We start from the raw sequence: 16,948 nt of genomic DNA on the forward strand, positions 1-16,948 counted from the left end.
CTTAAAATGATTTAATGGCAACGACGACAAGTCAAGTGGAAATATTTTAAGCGACTTACTTAAGTAAATCAACAAAATAACTATGTATCGTTAACCCAGCAAGCCATAACTTACAATAACGTTGGTGTAGTAACGTTAGTTGTTTCTGCCAATCGACTGTCCTGCATAGTTCATCTCCAACCCTAATCAAACACACCTGAAGCAACCAATTAAGGTCTTTAGGATCACATGAAAATTAGAGGCAGATGTGTTTGATTAGATTTGAAGATGAACTGTGCAGGACAGTCGATCGGCAGGAGCAGGATTGGACACGTTTTCAATAGCATGAATAGAAAACCAAGATATGGTTAACGTTACTTACCCCTGAATTTTCTTGCCTCTTCTTCGTTGATCTGTATTCCAGCTTTAATTATTTTTTGAAGTAGTTCATCCGTTGTCAAACTCGACAGAAATGCACAATTAATCGACATTTTCACTCTTTTCACATACTCTACTTGTGCACGAGAGAAAGCGCTGCGCAACTGTATTATGGCGACTTGATATTGCGCCTTCTCAATAGAAGAGCCAATCGCTGATTGGTAAAGTAAACGCGTCATCGCAACTGCCGTTAAAAAACTCCGGTTGCTATAGAAACAGTTTTCTTTAAAAAACAATGACGTGCGAGTGATAAGCCCCTTTCACAAAATAATGCCAGTAATTTGCAGTAAACGACTTTTTTTTTTTTTTTTTTTTTTTTTGTAAATGTGCTGTTCACACAAGATTGGTAGATCTTTGCCAGAACCAATTTACCAGTATTTGTGTATACCCTGTTCACATGTAATTTACAGGGAGTTTACCAGTGTGTATAAAGGATTATTGTTGGTATTTGAATAGACCATATCGATCCTACATTGATATGTATTTTAAATCTATCCAGTTATAATTTGCATAAAAACAAAGCAATGTAATGATGACTAGCTAAAAGTTATTAATGAAACTTATACAGGCCATACTGATCAAGAATTGGAAGGACATTTACCAGTAACCTTTTTACTTAAATAAACACAACTCTCTATTTAAATTAAAATTGATCTGCTGCATAATTTGTACCTTAAGCTTGTTAAAAGTACATTTATGTACCCTTTGCTGTCAGAACTGATTTTGTACCTTTAAATTAAAACAAAGGTTCAACTTTGTTACCTTAAGGACCATTTCCTGTACCCTACAGGGTACTTTCGTGGCAAATCTACTTTAAGGTACAGAAACGATACCCCTATTTTTCTGTGTGTAGGCGATTCATCAAGAACTTCTCCAAAATCGCCAAGCCCATTAACCAGCTGTTGGGAGGTATGGGTCGAGCACGGGGCCGAGGATCCCCTCCCATCCAATGGGACTCAACCTGTGAAGCCGCGTTCCAACGGCTTAAACAGGAGCTTCTACAGGCCCCGATATTGGCATATGCCGACTTTAACCAGCCCTTCCTCCTGTACACCGATGCTAGCCAGCTAGGGTTGGGAACTGTCTTGGCACAGAAGCAACAGGGGGAGGAGAAGGTGATTGCCTATGCGAGCCGAAGTTTACATCCTGCCGAGAAGAATGACTCGAATTACAGCTCCTTTAAACTCGAGCTACTGGCCATGAAGTGGGCGATGGGCGAAAAGTTTAAAGACTACCTGTGGGGGACTAAGGTACAGGTGGTCACAGACAATAACCCGCTGGTACACCTACAAACAGCCAAACTGGGGGCAGTAGAGCAACGCTGGGTGGCACAACTGGCCAACTTTGATTACCAGATTCAGTATCGGCCAGGCAGAGAGCACACCAATGCTGACGTGCTGTCCAGGCTACCGGGTGAGAGATCGGCCGGCCATATACCGACCCCAGGATCAGGGTCTGACGAGGGGCTGATGGTGGGAGTTGTTGAAGCACCGGGGCAGACACCTGAGGATCCCCCTCCCTGTTGGGGATGGGAACCACAACGCTGGAGGCTGTGGCAGGGCGAAGATGGAGATGTGCTGCGGGTGCGGACATGGGTAGAGCAGAGGATTTGGCCTGAGGGGGCAGAACGTCGAACTCAGACTCGGAGTGTGCGAGGCCTGCTGGGACAGAGGGAGAGACTCTATTTGAGGGATGGGGTGCTCTGCAGGGCGCTTCAGGACCCAGGCCAAGGAGAGGAGGTCTGCCAGATCGTGGTCCCCGAAGGCCAAAGGCAGGCTTTGTTGGAGGCGTATCATGTTAGGATGGGACACCAGGGGCAGGAGAGGACATTGGCTTTGCTGAGGCGACATTTCTACTGGCCTGGGATGGAGGGCACCATCAGGACTTACCTTCAGGGATGCCCCCGTTGCACCTTGTTTAAGTCCAGGAAGGAAGCACGGGCACCGCTGGCCCCGATTCAGGCCAAGGCACCTCTGCACATGGTGGCCATGGACTTTCTCACTCTGGGACGACCGGTGGATCAGATCCAAAATATTCTTGTTGTCACCGATCTGTTCACCAAGTATGCTTGGGCCATCCCCACTGTGGATCAAACTGCCCTTACGACTGCCAACGCTCTCTGGAGGTATGTGATTCAGCCCTTCGGATGCCCGGAAATCCTCCATTCAGACCAAGGGGCCAACTTTGAGTCGAAGGTGATCCGAGAACTATGCCAACTGTACGGATGTAAGAAGACCCACACGACCCCGTATCACCCTCAAGGGAACGGAGGGTGTGAGAGGTTTAATCAGACCCTATTGGGCTTACTGGGAACTCTGGAGGAAGAACAGCAGGGCCAGTGGGCAGATAGGCTCCCAGCAGTGATGCAGGCATATAATAACAGCATACACAGTACCACCGGTTATGCCCCTACCTACCTGATGTTCGGCCGACATGTAAGGCTCCCAATGGATATGCTCTTGGGAACCACTGGGAGAGAAGAAGGAGGTAGTCTGTCCGATTGGGTAGCAAGTCACCATCAACGCCTCCAGTCCGCCTACGAACAGGTCGCCGGCCGGATTAATCAGGCAGCGTTAAAGAACAAGAGACTATACGATCGGACTGCCCGAGAAGCCCCGCTACTGCCTGGGGAGTGGGTGCTGCTGCGGGATAATCGCCGACAAGGGAAGGGAAAATTGAGCAACCGATGGGAGGCTCAGCCATACGTCGTTCAGCGACAACCCCATTCGGACCAACCTGTATATGCCTTACGGCCTGAAGGGAAGACGGGCCCGGAACGGGTTTTACACCGCAACCTGATCCGCCCCTGCCCGAATTATCCTAAGCCAGTGGTAGAGGACCCACAGGCCGAGACGACGTGGATGCCCCCACTGGTGGGATGGGCAGTGATCCCAAGGGGCCTAGGCCCAGGACCACGACCTGAAGCCCCCCTCTCTCCACCTCGACGTTCCCAGCGGGAGAATCGGGGCCAGCCCCCAGCCAGGTACGGAGACTGGGTGTCAGGAGACCGTTCTCGGGACTAGAACGGTTTGGCGGGGGGGTATGTCACGGGGTGACAAACAGCTCCAGATCTGTATGAGTGTTGGTCGTCATGACAACTAAACGGCAGATTGGCGACAGGTGTAGGGACTTCACTCTGAGCGTCTGATTGAGGCCACTCCCGCTTTTAGAGAGGATAAAACACACGAGGAGGAGAAGGCTAGGGGTACTGTGCCATGCCGTGGTGCTGTGTTGTTCTTCTGCCCTGTTGATCTGGATCGTCCTCCCCCCCGATCGTTGGTGGTCTCTCTCTCGTGGGGAATTGGTTATGGGCACTGCAGTTGAGGGGTTGTCTTGAAGGAAGAGGAGCGTTGTTTGAGAGGACGCGAGGACGGCCCAGAGGAATTAAACGCGCTGACTGAGCTGGAGAAGAGAGAGATGAGTAGTTAACAAACTGAATCTCATAATTGCATTGTGTTCTCCACTAAATTGGGTATTGGATTGAAGTGTTTGGAGCATGTGTACACCCTTCACCGAGTGAAATACTGATTCTTTGTCGATCTCTCACCTCCTCTCCCCGATTGGAGTTCAGCGAAGTGAAGTCCGTCTGTGACCGCGAGGAAAAATCTCTCGAGTGTTCTGTCCGCCCCTGGCGATCATCAGTGCGGTAGACCAGGACTTGCGGGTGAGTGCTGGCCTTATGCGCACTAGAAGAGTGAAGTTGCAGTGTTTAAATTGACGTTTCCCCTCACGATTGCATGCTTAGAGTTGGATTGCAGTGTGTGTGTGTGGAAGAATATCTTTATTGCTGTGCAACCGCCCATGCGTCCTGGGGGTCTACTATCTACCGTGAGAGCTGAGTGAGATTGCTTACATCTATGTGCGGTGTCTAGAAAGAAGAACCTCTGCGAGATAACATCACCCCATTTGAGAACTGTGTATTGCTGTTGAAGTTGATTCTGTCTGTCCTAGAGAAGCCCCGCTCAGCCTGCGACTTTGAGCCTGTTGCAGTCCTAAGCCCAACTGCACGTGTGAAGTTATCTGTCCCCTGCAACCCACGTGAGAGCTGTGTATTGCTGTTGAAGTTGATTCTGTCTGTTCTAGAGAAAGCTCTGCTCTGTCTGTGACTTGGAGTCTGCTGCAGCCCTGAAGCCCAACTGCACGGTGTGAAGTTATCTGTCCCCTGCAACCCACGTGAGAGCTGTGTATTGCTGTTGAAGTTGATTCTGTCTGTTCTAGAGAAAGCTCTGCTCTGTCTGTGACTTGGAGTCTGCTGCAGCCCTGAAGCCCAACTGCACGGTGTGAAGTTATCTGTCCCCTGCAACCCACGTGAGAGCTGTGTATTGCTGTTGAAGTTGATTCTGTCTGTTCTAGAGAAAGCTCTGCTCTGTCTGTGACTTGGAGTCTGCTGCAGCCCTTAAGTCCAACTGCATGGTGTGAAGTTATCTGTCCCCTGCAATACACGTGAGAACTGTATACTGCTGTGTGAAGTCTTAATTTCGTCTGCCTTAGAGAAAGCTCTGCTCTGTCTGTGCCTTTGAGTCTGTTGCAGCCCTGAAGTTCAACTGCACGGAGTGAAGTTATCTGTCCCCTGCAACCCACGTGAGAGCTGTGTATTGCTGTTGAAGTTGATTCTGTCTGTTCTAGAGAAAGCTCTGCTCTGTCTGTGACTTGGAGTCTGCTGCAGCCCTGAAGTCCAACTGCATGGTGTGAAGTTATCTGTCCCCTGCAAGCCACGTGAGAGCTGTGTATTGCTGTTGGAGTTGATTTTGTCTGTCCGGGAGAAGCCCCGCTCAGCCTGCGACCCGAGTCTGCTGCAGTTTTGAGCCTACCTGCATGGTGTGAAGTTATCCGTCCCCTGCAACCCATGTGAGAACTGTGTATTGCTGTTGAAGTTGATTCTGTCTGTTCTAGAGAAACCCCGCTCTGTCTGTGACCTTGAGGCTGCTGCAGCCCTGAAGCCTACCTGCATGGTGTGAAGTTATCCGTCTCTTGCAACCCATGTGAGAACTGTGTATTGCTGTTGAAGCCGATTCTGTCACCTGTGACACTCACCTGTCTAACCCTCTCCCATTGAGAGTCTGGCACCAGTCTGTGAAGGGAGTGCGCCTTGATCCCTCTACTCACCTGTGATACTCACCTGTCTACTGCTCTCCCACTGTGAGTCTGGCACCAGTCTGGAAAGGAAGTGCACTTTGAACCTTCTACTCACCTGTGATACTCACCTGTCTACTGCTCTCCCACTGTGAGTCTGGCCCCAGTCTGTGGAGGAAGCGAGCCGTGATTTCTCTACTTACCTGTGATATCCACCTGTCTAACGTTCTCCCACTGTGAGTCTGGCACCAGTTTGCGAGGAAGTGAGCCGTGATCCCTCTACTCACCTGTGCTACTTACCTGTCTACTGCTCTCCCACTGCGAGTCTGGCACCAGTCTGGAAAGGAAGTGCACTTTGAACCCTCTACTCACCTGTGATACTCACCTGTCTACTGCTCTCCCACTGTGAGTCTGGCACCAGTTTGCGAGGAAGTGAGCCGTGATCCCTCTACTCACCTGTGATACTTACCTGTCTACCGCTCTCCCACTGCGAGTCTGGCACCAGTCTGTGGAGGAAGTGAGCCGTGATTCCTCTACCCACCTGTGATATCCACCTGTCTAGCGCTCTCCCACTGTGAGTCTGGCACCAGTTTGTGAGGAAGTGAGCCGTGATCCCTCTACTCACCTGTGACACTTACCTGTCGAACGCCCTTTCACTGTAAGTCTGACACTCACCTGTGAAGGAAGTGATCCCCGTTCTCTCTACTCACTTGTGATAAGCACCTGTCCAACGCTTTCCCACTGGGAGTCTGACACCAGTCCGTGAAGGAAGTGAGCCTTGATATCCTTACTCACCTGTGATCCTCACCTGAGATTCTCGCCGGTCCATACCCGCGGCGGTGCTGTTCCGGGTTCCTGGGAAGAAGGAGACAAGGAATTTTAGATTAGGATTTCTTCATTGTTTTTTAATAGAAAATAAAGTTGCCATTCCTTTTACTCCTGCCTCTTGCCTCCTCCTTGATACGCTCCTCTGGGTGACAGTGGTTTAGGGGTGAGCGCAGTCTGGCTTGGCCCACCCCGACCTGTGACAAAAACATATAAGAGAAAAAGGGGGCAAAAGCTAGCCTGGTTAAAACCAGACCCTTCTCAGTTGAAACTGAGTATAGGGTCTGGCGAAGCTATGTAGACAAATCATTTCCAAAGGGGCGTCACCAGCCGACGTAGCTCAAATTCCTCTGGACGCAAATGGATAGTCATAAAACCAATCAGATCGATGAAGGAGATGACGTATGCTTCGAGTGTTGTTCTTTGCTCCGGTTTTAACGAAAACGGTAGTTTAAATCGCTCAAAACAGACGCGATAACTGATTCGTTTATATACTGTCTATGATTCGAACGAGTGATGTTCCACGGCGGCATCCATCTTTGTAATGAAATCTCCTTCAGCGTCGCTGCGCTGTCGTCATCATGTAAATCCCTCCCCAAACGTTTCTGATTCGTGCCGCGATTTCGGCGGCACAGAAATGAGTTTGAATGGGCTCTTCTCCAGACTATCCTGGAGAGAGAATTAAAATTCGCCGGAAGTAGTCTGGGCTTTCCCAGGCTACCAGGGGGGTGCGAAACGACTACCATTCAACCCGAAATAAGTAATATAACCATTCCAATGACTCCGAAGCTGTTCAGTTAAGGTAAAAAAAGTTACTTAGTTCACCTTTAAACCTACAACAGGATTATCATCAGAACATGCAAGAATCAAATGAATAATGAATGAAAGGAATCAAAGTGCTTTATAAAGTGGTGACATAAATATAAATTGGTTTCACTTCATGAACACTTCATGATTTCAATGTCAGCATTTTTGTAAAGTATGTATGCATCTTGGTTTATGATTCTAACATCTTGTTTCATTTCTCATTGGTTCATTTCTCATACAAAAAAGTTTCTCAACTACCACAAAGTTTAAAAAAAAAGTTGTTAAACTTCTTAACCTTCAAAATCAACATTCATTCCTTTTGCTTTGAAGTCCCTGTGAGTTTCAAATAAGTTAATGTAATGAATGAACCTGCTATTGGTCACTTGTACCAATATTGCACATTATCACAATAGTCACAATGTGATATATTCCTACATACAACGTTTTCTCATTATATAGCCACACATATATATATATATATATATATATATATATATATATATATATATATATATATATATATATATATATATATAAATATATATATATATATAAAAATCTAATTAAGCAAGTTTGGACATTATCTCAGACCAGTTTCACATCTTCTTAGAAAATAGCACTTTCTGTTGTGTGTTACTAGCTCAGCAGACACAGTATCAGTATGATGCCAACATGCCACATGCATTTAGGAATATGGCTTTTTACTTTAATTGTCTGTTTTGAATGCAAGAATCTTGAATGGGAGAAATTTGTGTGGAATATTTATGTAATTGATGTACTTAATTTTCATCTCAGTTTGAAATATATGTTATTATGTAGTTATTATACAATTAAAAAGCTGCTCAAAGGGCAAAAATACCCCCAATGATGTCTAACTAGTGCCGACGGTGCAGAACTCACAGCAAAAACTGGGCTCGGTGTGTGTATCAATATAAAAACATAATGGGCAGATTAATGGATCACAATAATTTATTCCAAAAATGCAACAATAACAACAACAACAAAAACTATTTAATTAAAAAATAGTCATATTTGATTTGTGAACACTGAAGACCTGAAATGGACTACAGGGCAACAAAATAATTGGGACAAGTGCCCTCACAAAAAAGACGAATTTCATCATATTTCCTGGGAATTTCCCCCGTGACAACAGATGTAAAGCAAATCAGTAATATCAAATGTCCATGCTATATGAATTCTACGATTATTGTAATAACAAACAAGCACAGAAAGAGAAGAGACATGAACAATACTTTTTAAAGCCCAATATTTTACTTTAACACTACAATTTAGCTATTTATTCTCTGTGATGTAGGAGAACAACAAACTGATTTATATTAGAATATTAACAATCAAGAAGAGAAAGTATGGAAACAGCAAATGAATCTCTACTGGGCTAGAACATGAAACATATGAACCTGAATCTATATTTAAAAAGTAATTAGGGTATTCAGGTAAGGTATTCAAGTTATTCAGATAAATCTGTGTTCCTTGATTCTGCAGTGTGGGAAGGGGTTTTGTTCTAGGTTGTATCCGGTGATGTTCCATCATGTTTTCCACAGCAGTCACAAATTCCAACATAGATAATTGGCAAAATAATGAAGAAAAAGCTCACAGCATAACCATATATCTGGAGGGAAAACAAAATGTTAAAGAGAAATCACTATTAGTTGAATGAATTTAGTTTTTTATAGACATAACTGTTAGATCCGTAAAGCTGCGAGTTCATGATAAGCTGGTTGAGGTTAGTAGGTTTAAATGGTGCATTAACACAATAAAAAAATATAAATTTTCCGTGACGTAACGCTGCATTGACTGTCGTGAAGAAGTCTGCTGCGGAGTTTGCTTCAGTGCAGGCTTTCTATTATGATATTACAATAACAGGAGAAACTCATACAGTAAATGGTATTTACCTGAGATTGATGAATATATTGTATAGTCAAATTTCGTAGAACTGTCTCCTTTCGGAAACTTTCGACAGGTTTACACCAAGACCTGTTTAGCTGATTATCAAAAACAGGATCTCCCTTCCAAGCTGTCATGGCACAAGCAACATAATCTCCATCAAGTAACAAGATGATGACCCACATTACTGGTGGAATCAGACAAGATGTAAAAGCTTTAGGACAGTTCTGCTGAGTATCATCATTTACTCCTCCACAACAACGACTGCATCTATCTTTAAAAGGCCTTAAAAACAGGAACAATAATTCAAAAATAAAAAGAGCAGGTCCGATGAAGATGCACGCTGTTAGTTGTACATTGAGATCAGGTCTACACTGTAACGGTCACCAGCTGGAGTGCCCTTGAGAACCACCAGAGGGCACTCCACACCAGACTCTCCTATTCACTCACTAACTACATTTCCCATAACTCACTGCCCGGACTCATCTCTGATTGCATTCACCTGTGTCTCTTCACCTGTGTCTCATCACCCTGTTAGTCTCAACCTATTTATACCATGTTCACTCATTCACACACTGCGAAGTTTTGTTTGTGTTACACTGCATCTCTGAGCGTTTTTCCCTGGTTTTATTGTTTCTTGGTTTTTTGGATATCTTGCCTTGTTCCCTGGATTACTCTCTTGCCTCTGGTCCCTGCCTGTTTTGTTGGTTTGTTTATTTGTTTGTTTGGACTGCTTACCTGTGTTTCGACCATTGCCTGTTTATTGGATTTCGTCTTTGGATTACCCCTCATTAAAGCTGCATTTGGATCTCTACCTTCGTGTCTCGGAGCAGTTCGTAACAGAAAACTTCGCCAAACCTAGATCCAGCAGCCATGCCTACCTGGAGTCCTGATGTCCAGATCCTCCGTCTTTGCCAAGAGAATTGCGCCATCGAGGATTATGTCGCAGAATTCCTCGAGCTGGCACATCTTGCACAAATGAGCACCCAGTGCTTGATGATCTTCTTCCGCGGGGGATTATCGGAACCACTCCGGTCACTGATGCCCGAACCTGATCCGCTCGGGTCTTTAGAAAGGTACGTTGACCTGGCCCTGTTGTGGAGCGGTTCCTTGTTTACTGTGGGCGAGGAGGAGAAGAAGCTCCCTGTACCCGCAGTGTCCTCTCAGACCGTGCTCCACGTCTTGCCAGCAATCAGGCCAGCCACCAGATCGGTCTATGGCCGTACAGGACCGATCTCCAGCGTGGCCGATCCTCCGTTAATGTCTGCACGTGCTGCCAGGAAGGCCGTCACGTCCAGTCCAGCCGAGCCTGCACTTCACGCCAGTCCAGCCGAGCCCGCACTTCACGCCAAATCTGCCGAAGCCAAGGCAGTATGCGTCATGCCCGCCGCCCCTGAGACTGAGAGCGTCATGCCCGCCGCGCCTGAGACAGCAAGCGACATGCCCGCCAAGCTAGAGCCTTCACCGCTGGTCCTGTCCAGCTCAGAGCCCTCTTCACCGCTGGTCTCGTCCAGCACAGAGCCTTCTTCATTGCCGCTGGTCCTGTCCAGCCCAGAGCCCTCTTCATCGCTGGTCCTGTCCAGCCCAGAGCCCTCTTCGCCGCTGGTCCTGTCCAGCTCAGAGCCCTCTTCACCGCTGGTCCTGTCCAGCCCAGAGCCCTCTTCGCCGCTGGTCCTGTCCAGCTCAGAGCCCTCTTCATCGCTGGTCCTAACCAGCTCAGAAGCCTCTTCGCCGCTGGTCCTACCCAGCTCAAAGCCCTCGCTGCTGGTCCCGTCAAGCTCAGAGCGTGCTGATCCTGATCCAGAGACTGTTCACCTCACTCCTGCCGAGCCAGAGCTTCACGTCAGTCCTGCCGAGCCAGAGCCAGAGCTCCACGTCAGTCCTGCCGAGCCAGAGCCAGAGCTCCACGTCAGTCCTGCCGAGCCAGAGCCAGAGCTCCACGTCAGTCCTGCCGAGCCAGAGCCAGAGCTTCACGTCAGTCCTGCCGAGCCAGAGCTTCACGTCAGTCCTGCCGAGCCAGAGCCAGAGCTTCACGTCAGTCCTGCCGAGCCAGAGCCAGAGCTTCACGTCAGTCCTGCCGAGCCAGAGCCAGAGTTTCACGTCAGTCCTGCCGAGCCAGAGCCAGAGCTTCACGTCAGTCCTGCCGAGTCAGAGCTTCACGTCACGTCCGCCCATCCAGAGTTTCGTCCAGCCGAGACTGAATCTGTTCCTGAGCCTGAATCTGATCCTGAGCCTGAGCCTGAATCGGTTCCTCTTCCTCTTTCTACGCCTGTGTCTTCGGACAAGATGGCCGACTCCACGCCTGTGTCTTCGGACAATATGGCCGACTCCACGCCTGTGTCTTCGGACAAGATGGCCGAAACCACGCCTGTGTCTTCGGACAAGATGGCCGAAACCACGCCTGTGTCTTCGGACAAGATGGCCGAAACCACGCCTGTGTCTTCGGACAAGATGGCCGAAACCACGCCTGTGTCTTCGGACAAAATGGCCGAAACCACGCCTGTGTCTTCGGACAAGATGGCCGAAACCACGCCTGTGTCTTCGGACAAGATGGCCGAAACCACGCCTGTGCCTTTGGACAAGTTGGCCACCGCCGAACCAGTGTCTCCGGACAAGATGGTCTCCGCTGAGCCGGTGTCTGGTCCTGAGCCAGTGTCTGTTCCTGTCCCTGTGTCTGTTCCTGTTCCTGAGCCGGTGTCTGTTCCTGTGCCATGGTCGCCTGGAAGGTCATCTCCTCCCTGGCCGCCTGAAGGCTCGTCTCCACCCTGGTCGCCTGCACAGCCTGCTCCGCCTGCTCCGCCCTGGTCGCCTGCTCCGCCCTGGTCGCCTGCACAGCCTGCTCCGCCCTGGTCGCCTGCAGAGCCTGCTCCGCCCTGGCCTTCCGCCCTGCCGGAGTCTTCAGGTCCTCTTCCGCTGCACGGGCCTGGCCCGCCATCCCGCCCCCAGGTCCGCCATCCCGCCCCCAGGTCCGCCTCCGCTCCACCTCCCTCCTGGAGAATTTTGAGCGTCTGGAATCCGCTCCTTAAAGGGGGGGCTATGTAACGGTCACCAGCTGGAGTGCCCTTGAGAACCACCAGAGGGCACTCCACACCAGACTCTCCTATTCACTCACTAACTACATTTCCCATAACTCACTGCCCGGACTCATCTCTGATTGCATTCACCTGTGTCTCTTCACCTGTGTCTCATCACCCTGTTAGTCTCAACCTATTTATACCATGTTCACTCATTCACACACTGCGAAGTTTTGTTTGTGTTACACTGCATCTCTGAGCGTTTTTCCCTGGTTTTATTGTTTCTTGGTTTTTTGGATATCTTGCCTTGTTCCCTGGATTACTCTCTTGCCTCTGGTCCCTGCCTGTTTTGTTGGTTTGTTTATTTGTTTGTTTGGACTGCTTACCTGTGTTTCGACCATTGCCTGTTTATTGGATTTCGTCTTTGGATTACCCCTCATTAAAGCTGCATTTGGATCTCTACCTTCGTGTCTCGGAGCAGTTCGTAACATACACGGGCATACAAAAACGTGTATTTCCATGAACTCCTCCACTCCGATCAACAAAAGACTCAATAGAAAAATTATTATAAAGGAAAAACGTTTCAGAAATGCATGCATTTTCTTAAAGAAGTCTTGGAGTGAAGACAAACAGTTGGATGATTCGGTTGGTGGCATCTCTGTCTTCTGGACTGTGGAAACGGCTGTAGGCTGTTCCATAAGATCTTTATGGTGCACAGATCCCCTGCAACTGAGAATATAATTTTATTAATTTCAGTATCATTCAGTTTTCACTTCTGAGTATACAAACTGTGGCAAAAAAATGAATAAATTACATCTAAATAAATTTTTTTTTTTTTTTTTAGACTTACTCTTGTGTTCATCCTTCTTGTCTGTTGTGGTGTGTTGTCTGTGTATCTTTAATTCCTGTTTCTGCATTAACACTTAAAGGCAGAAGTGCCATACATTCTGACAGAAAAAAAGAAGTGGTTTCAGCGAGAACTCAGGAAAACACCTCGGTTACGACTGTAACCTCGGTTCCCTGAAGAGGGAACGAGCGTTGCGTCGAAATTGACGCTATGGGGAACGCTTTGCGTGATGACGTCTTGAAGCACATGTAAAATCAGTCCAATGGTGTGGCGGAACGTCAGAGGCGGGTGACGTCACATACCAGGAAGCTATAAAAGCCGGCCCGAAACAGAAAACGAAAGCTACGTAGAGTCTGAAGTCGTGCTGACAGGCATGAAGGAGATATGGCAAGGCGACGCAACGCTCGTTCCCTCTTCAGGGAACCGAGGTTACAGTCGTAACCGAGGCGTTTCCTTTCAAGGGAACTCGCGTTGCGTCGAAATTGACGCTATGGGGAACGTCTATACCAACGCCACCATAGCTACAAATGTCTGTCCTGTGTGAAATCAAGTGAGCAGCACTAGGAAGACAAAACCTGAGACCCTGGAGTAGAGTCTAGGTCTAAAGAGTAGAATCTGACGAAGGTGTGCGGTGAGGACCAGCCTGCCGCATCACAAACGTCCTGCAAAGATACACCTGATATAAGGGCCTTAGAGGCCGCCATACTCCTAGTAGAGTGCGACCGGACAGCCAAAGGAGAAGGCTGCCCAGCCGCCTCATACGCAAGTGAGATAGCCTCAACCACCCACTTGCTCATCCTTTGCTTAGACACTGGACCTCCCTTGTTAGGGGACCCAAAGCATACAAACAATTGATCGCTTTTACGCCACAGGGCAGCTCTGTGGACATATGCGTCTAACGCCCGAACAGGGCAAAGCAAATTATTCGCCTCCTGGTCCGCATTTTGAAAGGGAGGAGGACAGAAGGCCTGCAGAACAATAGGTCTAGCCACATTAGTGGGGACCTTGGGGAAATAGCCCGGTCTAGGATAAAGAAAAGCTTTAACCATACCCGGAGCAAACTCCAAGCATGACGGAGCAACCGACAACGCTTGGAGATCCCCTATTCTCTTTAGAGAAGAAATGGCTAGAAGGAACAGAGCTTTCAAAGTCAAGAATTTCTCAGGAACCTCCTCAATAGGCTCAAAGGGGGCCAGGGAAAGGCCTTGCAGCGCAATGGACAAATCCCAAGGTGGCACCCTAGAGCGAACTGCAGGCCTCAGCCTCCAAGTGCCACGAAGGAAACGAGATACCAGAGGGTCTTTCCCCACAGACATTCCACCCAAAGGAATGTGGTAAGCACCTATAGCCGCCACATAAACCTTTAAAGTGGACGGGGTCAGACCTGCAGTGAACCGGTCCTGCAGGAACTCCAGAACTGTACCAATTGGGCAGTTGACTGGATCCAACCGACGGTCACTACACCAAGAAGTGAATACTCTCCACTTCAGGGCATAAAGTTTCCTCGTGGAGGGAGCTCTGGACTGTAGAATGGTCTCAACAACCTCAGTTGAGATACCTGACTCTATGAGTCCACTTGTGCTTGGCCAAACTCCCTCCATATCAGCTCCACCACCTCGGGGTGGAGCCTCCATTCCCCGGGCCTCGGCCCCTGTCTCGACAGAGTGTCTGCTCCTATATTCTGGACCCCGGGGATGTAGGCTGCCCTGAGTGACAGCAACTTCCCCTGGGACCACAAGAGGATATGGCGTGCCAGATTGGATAATGGGCGCGAGCGCAAACCCCCTTGGTGGTTGATATAGGCAACTACCGTCGTGTTGTCCGTATGCACTAACACATGGTGTCCCCTGAGATCTGTGATAAAGCTCCTCAGAGCCCGGAAGACAGCTAACATCTCTAGGCGATTGATATGCCAGGAACGATGATGGTCTTCCCACAGACCTTGAGATGAGCGGCCCTCTAGGATCGCTCCCCAACCCGTGAGGGAAGCATCCGTCGTTAGCAGTTTGCGACGACAAGGAGCTCCCAGCACTGGGCCCTGGGACAGGAACCAAGGTTTCTTCCACATAACCAAGGCACGTTGGCATCGCCGCGTGACCTTGATTGTGCGAAATGGGTTGCCCCTCGGGGAAAACCCTCTGGTCCTGAGTCACCACTGCAGGGGCCTCATGTGCAGTAGTCCAAAAGGTATCACGTTGGAAGCTGCTGCCATGAGACCCAACAGTCTCTGGAACTGTTTGACAGTGAGTAGCTGGCCTAGCTTTACACTTTTCACAGCTGCAAGGATGGAATCTACACGTGGCGGTGACAGGCGCGCCTGCATCGACACTGAATCCCAAACGCCTAAAAAAGTGGTCCTCTGAAGTGGAGAAAGCACACTCTTCTTGGCGTTCAGCCGTAACCCCAGCTCTTTCATATGGGCGAGGACGACATCTCGATGCCGAATCGCCTCCTGATGCGACTGAGCTAAAATCAACCAATCGTCGATGTAGTTCAATATGCGAATACCCTGAAGGCGCAAGGGCGCCAGAGCTGCATCCACGCATTTGGTGAAAGTGCGGGGTGATAAAGCCAGGCCGAATGGAAGAACTCGATATTGGTATGCTCTGCCCCCGAAAGCAAACCTCAGGAACTTCCAATGACACGGACGGATGGAAATATGGAAATATGCGTCCTTGAGGTCTATCGTGACAAACCAGTCCTCGGACCTGATCTGTGGCACGATTTTGTCTCAATGTTAACATTTTGAACTTGACCTGCATGACTGACTCGTTCAGAACTCGAAGATCTAAAATGGGACGGAATCCCCCGTCCTTCTTTGGAACTATGAAGTACCGGCTGTAAAACCCGGTTTCCCTGTTGGAGGGAGGTACATATTCTATGGCCCCTTTCTCTAACAGAGTGTTTACTTCCTGTTCCATAACCAGAACCTGCTCGGGGCCCACCACTGTGGGCAGGACCCCCATAAACCGAGGTGGGCGTTTCTTGAATTGTATCTGATACCCTTTTTCCACGGTCTGCAGGACCCAACGAGAAACATTTGACAGTAGCTTCCACGCTGTCAAAGATTCTACTAGAGGTACCAGCCTCTCGAGACTGGTTTCTGGATTTTGTTGCTGTTGAGTAGTCGGTTCGTCGCCCTGTAACGGCGCACCGGCAGGGAACGACCGAACAGACTGCTCTAGCACCCTCCTCAGAGGGGGCGGGCATCCCGAGGCCACTACGTTTCCGGGTGGACCTTGAGATATGTGCTTGCCGGAGACCGCTGCGCCCTGAAACACCGGAGGCGGCAGGGTTGGCAGACCGGTCCCCTGAGGGCACCGAAGAGAGACGGGCACCGTAAAAAGAGGTGTTGACCGCTCTGCTTCGGGGGGGACTACCCTCATTTGTCCTGAGCCCTCGGACATCAGGACTTTTTCCCAGCAGCCTTCTTGGCGGTAATAACGGTCCGCAGATCCGTTCTACCCCTCGAAGACTGCTGGGTTTGAGAGCGCCCTCCGTGTCCCCGAGAGTTTTGTGGGGGAGCACGGGAGGAAACGCTCTGTTTCTGAGTGGCACAGTGCTCAGCGCTCTTTTTAGATGAGTGAGGCTGCTCCCGCTCAGCAGCCTCAATGAAATAATGGCGAGGGAGAAGTTTCTGAAGTGCAGCTGCCTGTTTTGAAGCTTCTTGTGATTTAGCTACAGCACTATTAACTGCATCTCCAAATAACCCTTGAGTGGAAACTGGTGCATCTAAAAGAACCTTTATATCACTTAAGTTGAGCCACAGATGCCTCTCAGTGGCCACCAGGGCTGCCATAGAGCGGCCGATGGATTTAGCCGTCTCCTTGGTGGCCCTGAGAGACAAATCTGTGGCTCTACGCAGTTCAGACACAGTATCGGGACCAATTCCCCCGCCCTCCTCAGAATCACCCAATAATTCAGCCTGGTATGCTTGCATTAGTGACATTGTGTGTAGACACGCTGCAGCTTGGCCGGCGGCGGCATAAGCCTTATGAACCAGGGAAGATGTAAACTTTACTGGCTTGGATGGTAGTGCAGGAGCCTTCAGAGAAGATGC

At 49.0% G+C, this 16,948-nt stretch overlaps 1 long non-coding RNA gene across 1 annotated transcript; it reads right to left on the reverse strand.

Moving 5' to 3' along the window:
• Positions 1-8,079: 8,079 nt before the first annotated feature.
• LOC309475468 lies at positions 8,080-12,751 on the reverse strand. Its single transcript, XR_014197661.1, has 3 exons — positions 12,531-12,751; positions 9,036-9,396; positions 8,080-8,752 (listed from the first exon to the last, which is right to left on the reverse strand). It is a non-coding gene; the product is annotated as an uncharacterized lncRNA (long non-coding RNA).
• Positions 12,752-16,948: the final 4,197 nt, after the last annotated feature.

The sequence above is a fragment of the Leuciscus leuciscus genome (assembly GCF_965113295.1).
Source record: "Leuciscus leuciscus genome assembly, chromosome: 15".
NCBI lineage: Eukaryota > Metazoa > Chordata > Actinopteri > Cypriniformes > Leuciscidae > Leuciscus > Leuciscus leuciscus.